This window comes from Bubalus kerabau, chromosome 12 (genome assembly GCF_029407905.1).
Source record: "Bubalus kerabau isolate K-KA32 ecotype Philippines breed swamp buffalo chromosome 12, PCC_UOA_SB_1v2, whole genome shotgun sequence".
NCBI lineage: Eukaryota > Metazoa > Chordata > Mammalia > Artiodactyla > Bovidae > Bubalus > Bubalus kerabau.
The window spans coordinates 90,150,333-90,158,239 of record NC_073635.1 but is presented as its reverse complement, the minus strand read 5'-3'; the positions used below and the strand labels follow the sequence as shown (position 1 = coordinate 90,158,239).

The 7,907-nt window shown below is 56.0% G+C and overlaps 1 long non-coding RNA gene across 1 annotated transcript; it reads left to right on the top strand.

Annotated features, from left to right (window-relative positions):
• Window positions 1–4,111: 4,111 nt before the first annotated feature.
• On the top strand, window positions 4,112–7,211 carry LOC129624212 (uncharacterized). The gene is made up of 3 exons (XR_008700830.1): window positions 4,112–4,276; window positions 6,699–6,893; window positions 7,093–7,211. It is a non-coding gene; the product is annotated as an uncharacterized LOC129624212 (long non-coding RNA).
• Window positions 7,212–7,907: the final 696 nt, after the last annotated feature.

Below are 7,907 nucleotides of genomic sequence, written 5' to 3'. Positions count from 1 at the left end.
GCTGCCCACTCCAGTATTCTGGCCTGGAGAATTCCATGGGCTGTATAGTCCATGGGTTCGCAAAGAGTCGGACATGACTGAGCGACGTTCACTAAACTAGTATCTTGAGTAAATTTATAGTTTATTCACACAGGCAGAGAGGAAGCCTAGACAGGGTCAGAAGAGCTAGGTGTGTGGTCTGTTACCATTTACATAAGAAGGGGAGGAGGGCACCTTCAGATCTCTGCACACACACAGAGACGGATAAAGTTATGCTTCTTGTGACGGAGGGCGAGGTGATCGTATGGCATCGCCAACCCACGGATGTGAGTCTGAGCAAACCCCGGGAGATGACGGGAGTGACGGACAGGAAGCTGGCGTGCTGCGGTCCGTGTGGCCACAAAGAGGCGGGCAGGACTGAGCAAGTAAACAAGCAAAATGCATGCACGTGTCTGTCTATACATGAGACGTGCGTGCGTGCCCAGCTGCTCAGTGCTGTCTGCCTCTTTGTGACCCCACGGGCTAGCCCGCCAGGCTCCTCTGCCGTGGCCTCCTCAGGGCCCGAGGCTGTGCTCACAGAAGCGCCGACGGCTGAGCGGGCAGCGCTCATCTCTAGGTTTCACTTTCCTGCTGGCATGAAGTCCCTCCGCAGGGCCTGGGCTCCACAGTCATCGCTGGGTACCTGTCTCCCCATCTTGCCACTCTGATCACCTTCCGGGGAACTGGGCGGGTGAGTAAAGCTAGAGATAGTTCCAGCTGGAAAGATGTCCTTAAAACGACCAGTTCAGTTCATCTGAATGTGACACATAGACCATGCTGTCAGCAGCCCCTAAGCTGCGCCATCTTCCTTGACGTGACGCCTGGGAAAACCTGCAGGAGGAGGCGTGATGTCCATGCGAGGTGACGCTGTGGACAGCTGTGGTCCCGTGTTGCTGATGGAAAGTCGGCACAAAACTAGGTTAGCTAGCAAGCGATGGAGGGGCTAGGTTGGCTAGTGGGCGATGGAGGTGTACAAGCACTTCTTCGTGTGATCTGCAGCACGCTTAATTACTCTTTAAGTTCGACCCGTTAGCCTAGAGATGGAACCCGGGTGCTCATTTATGTAGACCCCACACCTTCTAGGAGGCAGCCTCGAGTCCAGCCCGAAAGATCTGCCCATGGCCACTGGGCAGCCTGAGCCCCCGCGGAACAGCCCAGAGCGTTTATTTCCTGAGGCGTGGGGAGGGGGCACATGTGGCCTGAGGGACAGCTCGCCCTTCCACACCTCTCTCCATCCAGCACTAAAGCTGAAATGAAAGAGAACATGCATAATCAACAACAAAGATACACCTGGCTTTTGTAACTTTATTGCTTACCTGCATTTTCCTATTTTCTTAGCATTTTAAAACATTTTCCTGCATGTAGATCATGGTTATGGAGGCTGAAATTCTAATGGATTCCGTTTAGAAAGATGAGCAGGAAATAAAATCAGCAAGGACTTCCCAGAACCACTGTCGGGTGGACTGAGAAGGGTGGGCCTTGCAGGCCCCAGTCTGCTTGTCTGGTTTAACAGTCTAAGAAATTACCTCCTGCATTGGCAATAGCATTGGATAAAATCATTGCATTTGCGACTTCTCCTGTGTTTGAAGAAGTACAAAAAAATTCAGTGTGGAAAAAAAATTCCTGAATTTATTTTTTAAAAAGGAAAAATGTTAATGATGAAATATTTGCAAAACCTTCCAAAAATGAGTTTCGTTAGAAAATAATATACTCCTGTAATTTATATTTTAAATCTCATAAAACAATGTGTAAACTTTTAAGGATTATTTTAAAGGCTTCCCGGAAAATGTGTAAGATAACTAACTATCTTTCTCCTGTCTAAGAGAGCTCTCTATTTTTCTTTTTCTAACATTTGTAAGTAACAGAATAAAGCCCGATACGGTGTCAGTGTTGAAGAGGTCTGTGGGGAAAAGAACATAGGCTACATACCGGAATCCTGTTCTTGGTTTTAAAACTATTTACACACAGACATTGTATTAAAGCCTTCCCTTTTTTTCATGTACAAAGTACAACTGGGAAGCCAGGAAGGCAGAGATGGATGCGCTCCATGGCAGACGTGGAGAGACATCATGTTGTCTTTGTAACTCTTCAGTTCAGTCACTCAGTTCTGTCTGACTCTTTGCCACCCCATGGATGGCAGCACCCCAGGCTTCCCTGTCCATCACCAACTCCCAGAGCTGCTCAAACTCATGTCCATTGAGTCAGTGATGCCACCCAACCATCTCATCCTCTGTTGTCCTCTTCTCCTCCTGCCTTCAATCTTTCCCAGCATCAGGGTCTTTTCCAATGAGTCAGTTCTTGGGCTCCAAAATCACTGCAGATGGTGACTGCAGCCATAAAATTAAAAGACACTTGCTCCTTGGAAGAAAAGCTATGACCAACCTAGACAGCATATTAAAAAGCAGAGACATTACTTTGCCGACAAAGGTCCATCTGGTCAAAGTGATGGTTTTTCCAGTAGTCATGTATGGATATGAGAGTTGGACCATAAAGAAAGCTGAGCGCTGAAGAACTGATGCTTTTGTAACTCATTTCCTCTGTAAATCATACCTGAAAACAGCCTGGCTTGACACTGCTTGCCCGCAGCACAGAGGGCGCTCTGCAGAAATAGAGTTTGCCGGCCCTGGAGGCCAAGGGGCTCTCCCGAGAGGAGGCTGTGGGCCCTCAACCATCGGTGGCGGCAAGTGACCATCACACATGCCTGGAACCCTGGGCCAGAACCCACTTCTTATTTTTTAATTAAAAAGGCTTTTGAGTTAATTTTTCAAAGCACCTCTGTTTTCAGGGGAGAAAAGGATATTTTGCTATCAGAACACGGTGCGGCCTTTGCTGCCACAAAGATCCATGCTAAACTACCCGAAGTCCCTCTCGATTTATGAATGTCAGGCTTTTCCTTGGTTTTCAATATTAACATTCCAAGTAAAGGAACACAGTCGCACAAGTTAGTAATTTGAAGCGGAGTCATGACCTGTGTTCTTAGAAAAAGAAACCAAAAAATAAATGGGCACTGAGAGCCCACCTCTCTTTTCTGAAAATCACTGAGTGTTATGATGTTTCTGGAAATGCTTTTCCCTTTTCTAAGAACTAGATGAGCCCCCACCAGGGGGACGGGCCCTCTGGGCTTGGGCTCTTGGGTCTGGAGGGGAACCACCTCCGTATGGACACCATCCTGAGGCTGAAGAGCTCTTTCATCCGTGGCTTTTAAGATTTTCTTGAAAACCTGTATTCTCCATCAAAGGAAGGTGAGGAAGATGGGGAGTCTCGGGCCGGAAGACACAGCCCCCACTGCCTGGGAACAGTGGTCCCTTCCAGACGACACTCAGCTTTACCCCGAGATGATCCTTGTATGTTTGTTCAGACTTGCTTCCGAGAACGCTCCCTTTCTCGCCGGAGTTTCCGCCCCGTCTTCCCATCCCTGAGCAGGGGCTGCCTCCTTCACTCCTGGGAAGGCCAGGCCTCGGCCCTGGGGACGCAGCCCCCGCCCCGGGGCTGCCGATTCCCCGGGGGAACCCCTGGTCTCATCCGCAGAGCGTGGAGGAGGCCAGGACGGGGCGGCCAGGGAGGCGTCAGCACGTTTGCAGCCCGCAGGCCAGTGCCAGCCAGGAGCCGGCCGCCACCCCTGACTCTCCACCACATTCTTCTGTGCGGTTCCCACAGACCAGGGGCGGGAGGTCAGAGGGGCCAACACAAAGGGGACCCCCTGCCGCTGGGCCTTGGCGCGCGGTCAGCACCCCTTTCCCGACCTCACCTTTCACCCGCAGATGCCTGGCAGCCAACAGGATGGAAGTGTGCTGAGCCGGGGAGGGGACGGGGCTGAGGCACCCTAACCAGGCCTCAAACCTGCGGCTGCAATAGGCGTGAGCGGCGTCTTTCCCGAGCCGGCCTGATGACGGGTGACTGGGGGAGGTGGCAGCACAACGCCCCGCCCCCGCAGCCCACGCGCAGCCTCTCGAGCTGCCGTCTGCGGCCCCGGGCGTGGCTCCTGTCTGCAGGCTTACGTTTGGGCAGAAACCATAACTGGGCCAAAGTGCTGCTACGGAGACCAGCCATGCGTCTGTGACGTCAGACAGTCGGCGTGCGTGCGTCTGGCTTGACGCCGGGATGAGCACAGACGAGGGCGCGAGGCGTGCATGTCGAGGCCCTCTGCTCTGCGTCGCCGCGTGTCCCCGCGCTCCGCGTCTGTCTGCTCTGAAACCTGCAGAAGCGTTAACTCGTCACGCGCTTTTACCGGTGATGGACACAGAGTCTCCCCAGAGAAGTCAGTCTCATTTCCTTTTAATCAACAGGGCCTTGGCCTTCTGTCAGAGGGTTTTCTGGGTGTTTTTAGGTGGTGCTTTGAGGATGCTGGGGGCGGGGGTGGCCTTCCAGGAAGTGACGTTCGTGAAGGGAAGGGCCTGACATGTGTGCGTGTGTGCGTGAGCATGTGAGTGTGCACGTGTGCACGTGTAAGTGCAAGTGTGTGAGTGTGCACGTGTACGTGTGTGCATGCGCGTGTGCACACATCTGCGAGTGAGTGAGGGCTTTCACCGGAAGGCCTGCCCCGGGCAGCCCAGGCCCTGGGCGGAGCTGGCTCGATGCCCCGCGGTGTCTGCCCTCCTGAGCCAGTGCCCCGGGTCCCCTCCTGCAGACGCCCTCAGCAGCCCCTTCCCCGGGCTGCCTCCGGTTGTGGCCGCTGGACCAGAGCCTCTCGGGACCTGGTATCTCTCTTTGTCAGCAAAAGCCTTATCTGCCATCGCCTCAGAAACGTGTTTCTCTCTTTAAACGAAGAGTTTTCAACGAGCAAGTTGCCAGGTGGGCAGCTGGACGGTCAAGGCCCCACCCGAGTCAGTAACTGGGCTTTTGCTCTCTGGCAGAAAACGGGGGACAAGGAGGCCCGGGAAGGCCACCCGGCTTGATTTTCCGCTGGGCACAACTTTCTCACGGAGTGGCCTCTCGTCTCCTCCCGCCTCCTCCCTGGGCGCCTCCGTCACGAGTTCCTGCTCCCGGGACCGACGCTGTGAGACCAGTGTCTTCCGGGGCCGCAGCCTGGGGAGGCCCGGCGGGGCTGGGCTGTGGGCGTCCCCGGGCGCGCGCACGGCGTGTCCCGAGGCCTGGGGCCGGGAGGGCGGCGAGGGGAAGGGAGGCGCTGGGGCGCCCGCAGGACCCGCCCCGCCCTGTGTCCGGAGGCCCTCCGCCCGGCCTCCCTGCCGGCTGCCCTGCGCTCGGCCGTCGGCACAGTCCTCATGGGCTGCTTAGAGAAGCAGGCGTTGAGGGGTGAGTGGCGGGGCTCAGATTTGAGGTCTGGGGGAGGAAGATCTAAGGACCCTCCTCGGGGCCCTTCCCACGGGGTCAGCCCGGGAAAGCCCTTCCGTCCTCAACCCGCGCCCTTCCGAGCTCTCAGGACCGCAGAGGCCCAACTGGGGGTGGAGGACGGGGGCGAGGACTTGCCCTCGCCCCCCGGGGCTGAGGAAACGGGGTCCCGGGCTGGGCTGGAAGGAGGGCGGGTGGCGGAGCGGCCCGCGCTCTTGGTAACAGGATCCGCGTCCCTGCGTGTCCCCGGTCTGGGACCTGCAGCCCAGCGTGGAGACGGCCCTTCACGGCGCAGCCGCGCTCCCGAGAGACGACCTAGAAGCGACTGTGTGCAAACCGACAGGCCTTGGGAGCTGACGAGGGAGAACTCCCGCAGCGCGTCTCCTCGGCCCAGTGCGCGTCCACGCTGACCCTGGGACCGTGCCCCCGCGAGCATCGGCGCAGCCTGCCCGCCGGGACCCTGAGGGCCTGTGCTCACCCGGCCCTGCCTGTGGGGACCCCGAGGGCCTGTGCTCACCCAGCCCTGCCCGCTCTGTGCCCCCGAGGGCCTGTGCTCACCCGGCCCTGCCCTGTTCCCTGCCCCCCAGCGGGTGTGACACACGTAGGTGGACTGTTCCCAGAAGCACAGTCCTAGGGGTCGCCAAGCGGGGGGCACGTTGGCCGTCGGGGGCCCAGGGGGAGGAGCCGTGCAGCGTTGCCCCAGGCAGGCCGGATGAGCTGGAGTCTTTCCGGGGCGGGGCGGGGCCTGTAGCCCTGCGATCCCCACTCCCCCGCGTCCCTGTGCTCACCCGGCTGCTAGGTGGCCATGATGCACCCCTTCCTCCTGTGATGCTGGAAATGGAAGAGGGCCCTTTCTGACGTGGTCAGAGCACAGCCTTAGCGTCCAGAGGATGGGACCCAGGGCCACCGGGCCTGTCCCACTGTGTACCCAGGAGAGGTCACGGAGATGGAGGAGCTCTGGCTTCTTCATTCGCTCAGGGGTGGGGGTTCTCCCACCTCCACGGAAAGGGGGCTCTCCAGTTAACTGAGTTAACGGGTGGGAAACAGTGCTGGTCTGTGGTGTGACCCCTCGGGTAACGCCCAGTCTGTTCCCTGCACCCTCTGGGCAGTGGGCCTGGGACCCACGTGGCCTGAGGAGACAGGGCAGGGGTCAGACAGATTCCAGGGAAGGACACGGCAGGAAGGCATCCGCCTTGGGCAGAGGCTGCAGGCCACTGTGACCCCGAATCTCTGCCCGGGGAGGCGGGGGCTCCCACCACGAGCAGGTGGCCCGTTTGTTTCCAGAACGCTCGCGGTCTGTGTCAGGGGGTGGGCCTTGCTTGTCTCACTTTGTGAACCCAGCACCGTCCTGAGACGCCGGTGCGGTCAGCAAGGCTGTCCCCACTTTGCAGAAGGACAGACTGGGTGACTCCCGCCCAGCTGATGGCGGGACACGGTGAAGACCTCTCAAGACTCCGTCTCCATCGGCGCACTGTCAGCTCAACGCCGGCGCGTCCAGCTCTAGGGAAACCCGATTCCCCAGAGGGAAAATGGGAGCAGTGACTTTCATCACGTTACGCCTTAGGTGAAACAAAGTTGAAAGAAAGGTGAGTGTGAATCAATTCTTCTAACTGAAAGGCGTTTAAAACACACTGGATTTGTATAGAACTTAAAAAAAAAAAAACAAAACACTGCAATGCATCTCCCATAAAGCAGTGCTGTTTTTTTTGACATGTGAATAGTCATCCTTAATGTCTCTGCTCTGTAGGGTTTTCCCCCCTCAAATTTCACCCTCTCTTAAAACAGGTCACACCTTTGGATTTCCCAAAAATGGTCTGGAAGACAAAAGATTTGACAGATGGGTCTCCTGAGTGTGTGTTGGAGGGTGGCTTTCTAAATAAATGCAAATAAATCTTACAAAAAACGAGGATTCTGGTGGCAGTTTCTCCAAGCTTCTTCCCTCCGCATTTCAGTGTGTGTGGCTGGGCCTACATATACCGAGTGGGCCTTCGGCCATGGGCTGCGGGGTGCCAGGCCCCGAGGTGGGGAGCAGGCAAAACCTTGGGAGACCCCAGATTCAGGCCATTGCGGACCCTGAACGCCAGGGCCCCAAGCAAGTTGTTGGCACTTACTGAATACCTTTTACAAAGAGATTTGAGAAAACCATCCGATTTAGTTTGAGAACTGCATTTTTTTAACCAACTTGGAAATTCATTTTGTTGGTTTGATGTTTTTAGAGACCTCAGTGTTGGATATTAGGCAAAATCTTTGTGAAAAACTTATTCTACAGTAAAAGCAGTGCGGGCCGACTGAGAGAAGCAGAGGGTGAGTGATGGAGAAGACTTTTTCTCTTCTTTCTAAGTCATTCAATGATGCTGGGCCCTGGAGCCCCTCTTGGCGCTTTCTAATGGGACTCCTTTCTTTTAAACACGGTCCACATCGTGTGCTGATGACTTGCTTACCTGCTTAGCTTGAGAGTGAGATTGTCTGGTCCTGGCAGCTTAGAGGGAAGGGAGCTCGGTTCTGGAACCTCGCTTTATAGGCAGAGAGACTGATCCATCATCAGCTACCTGATGGTGGACTTGGACCTCAGACCCACAGCCGTGCTCCTGCCTTTTGGA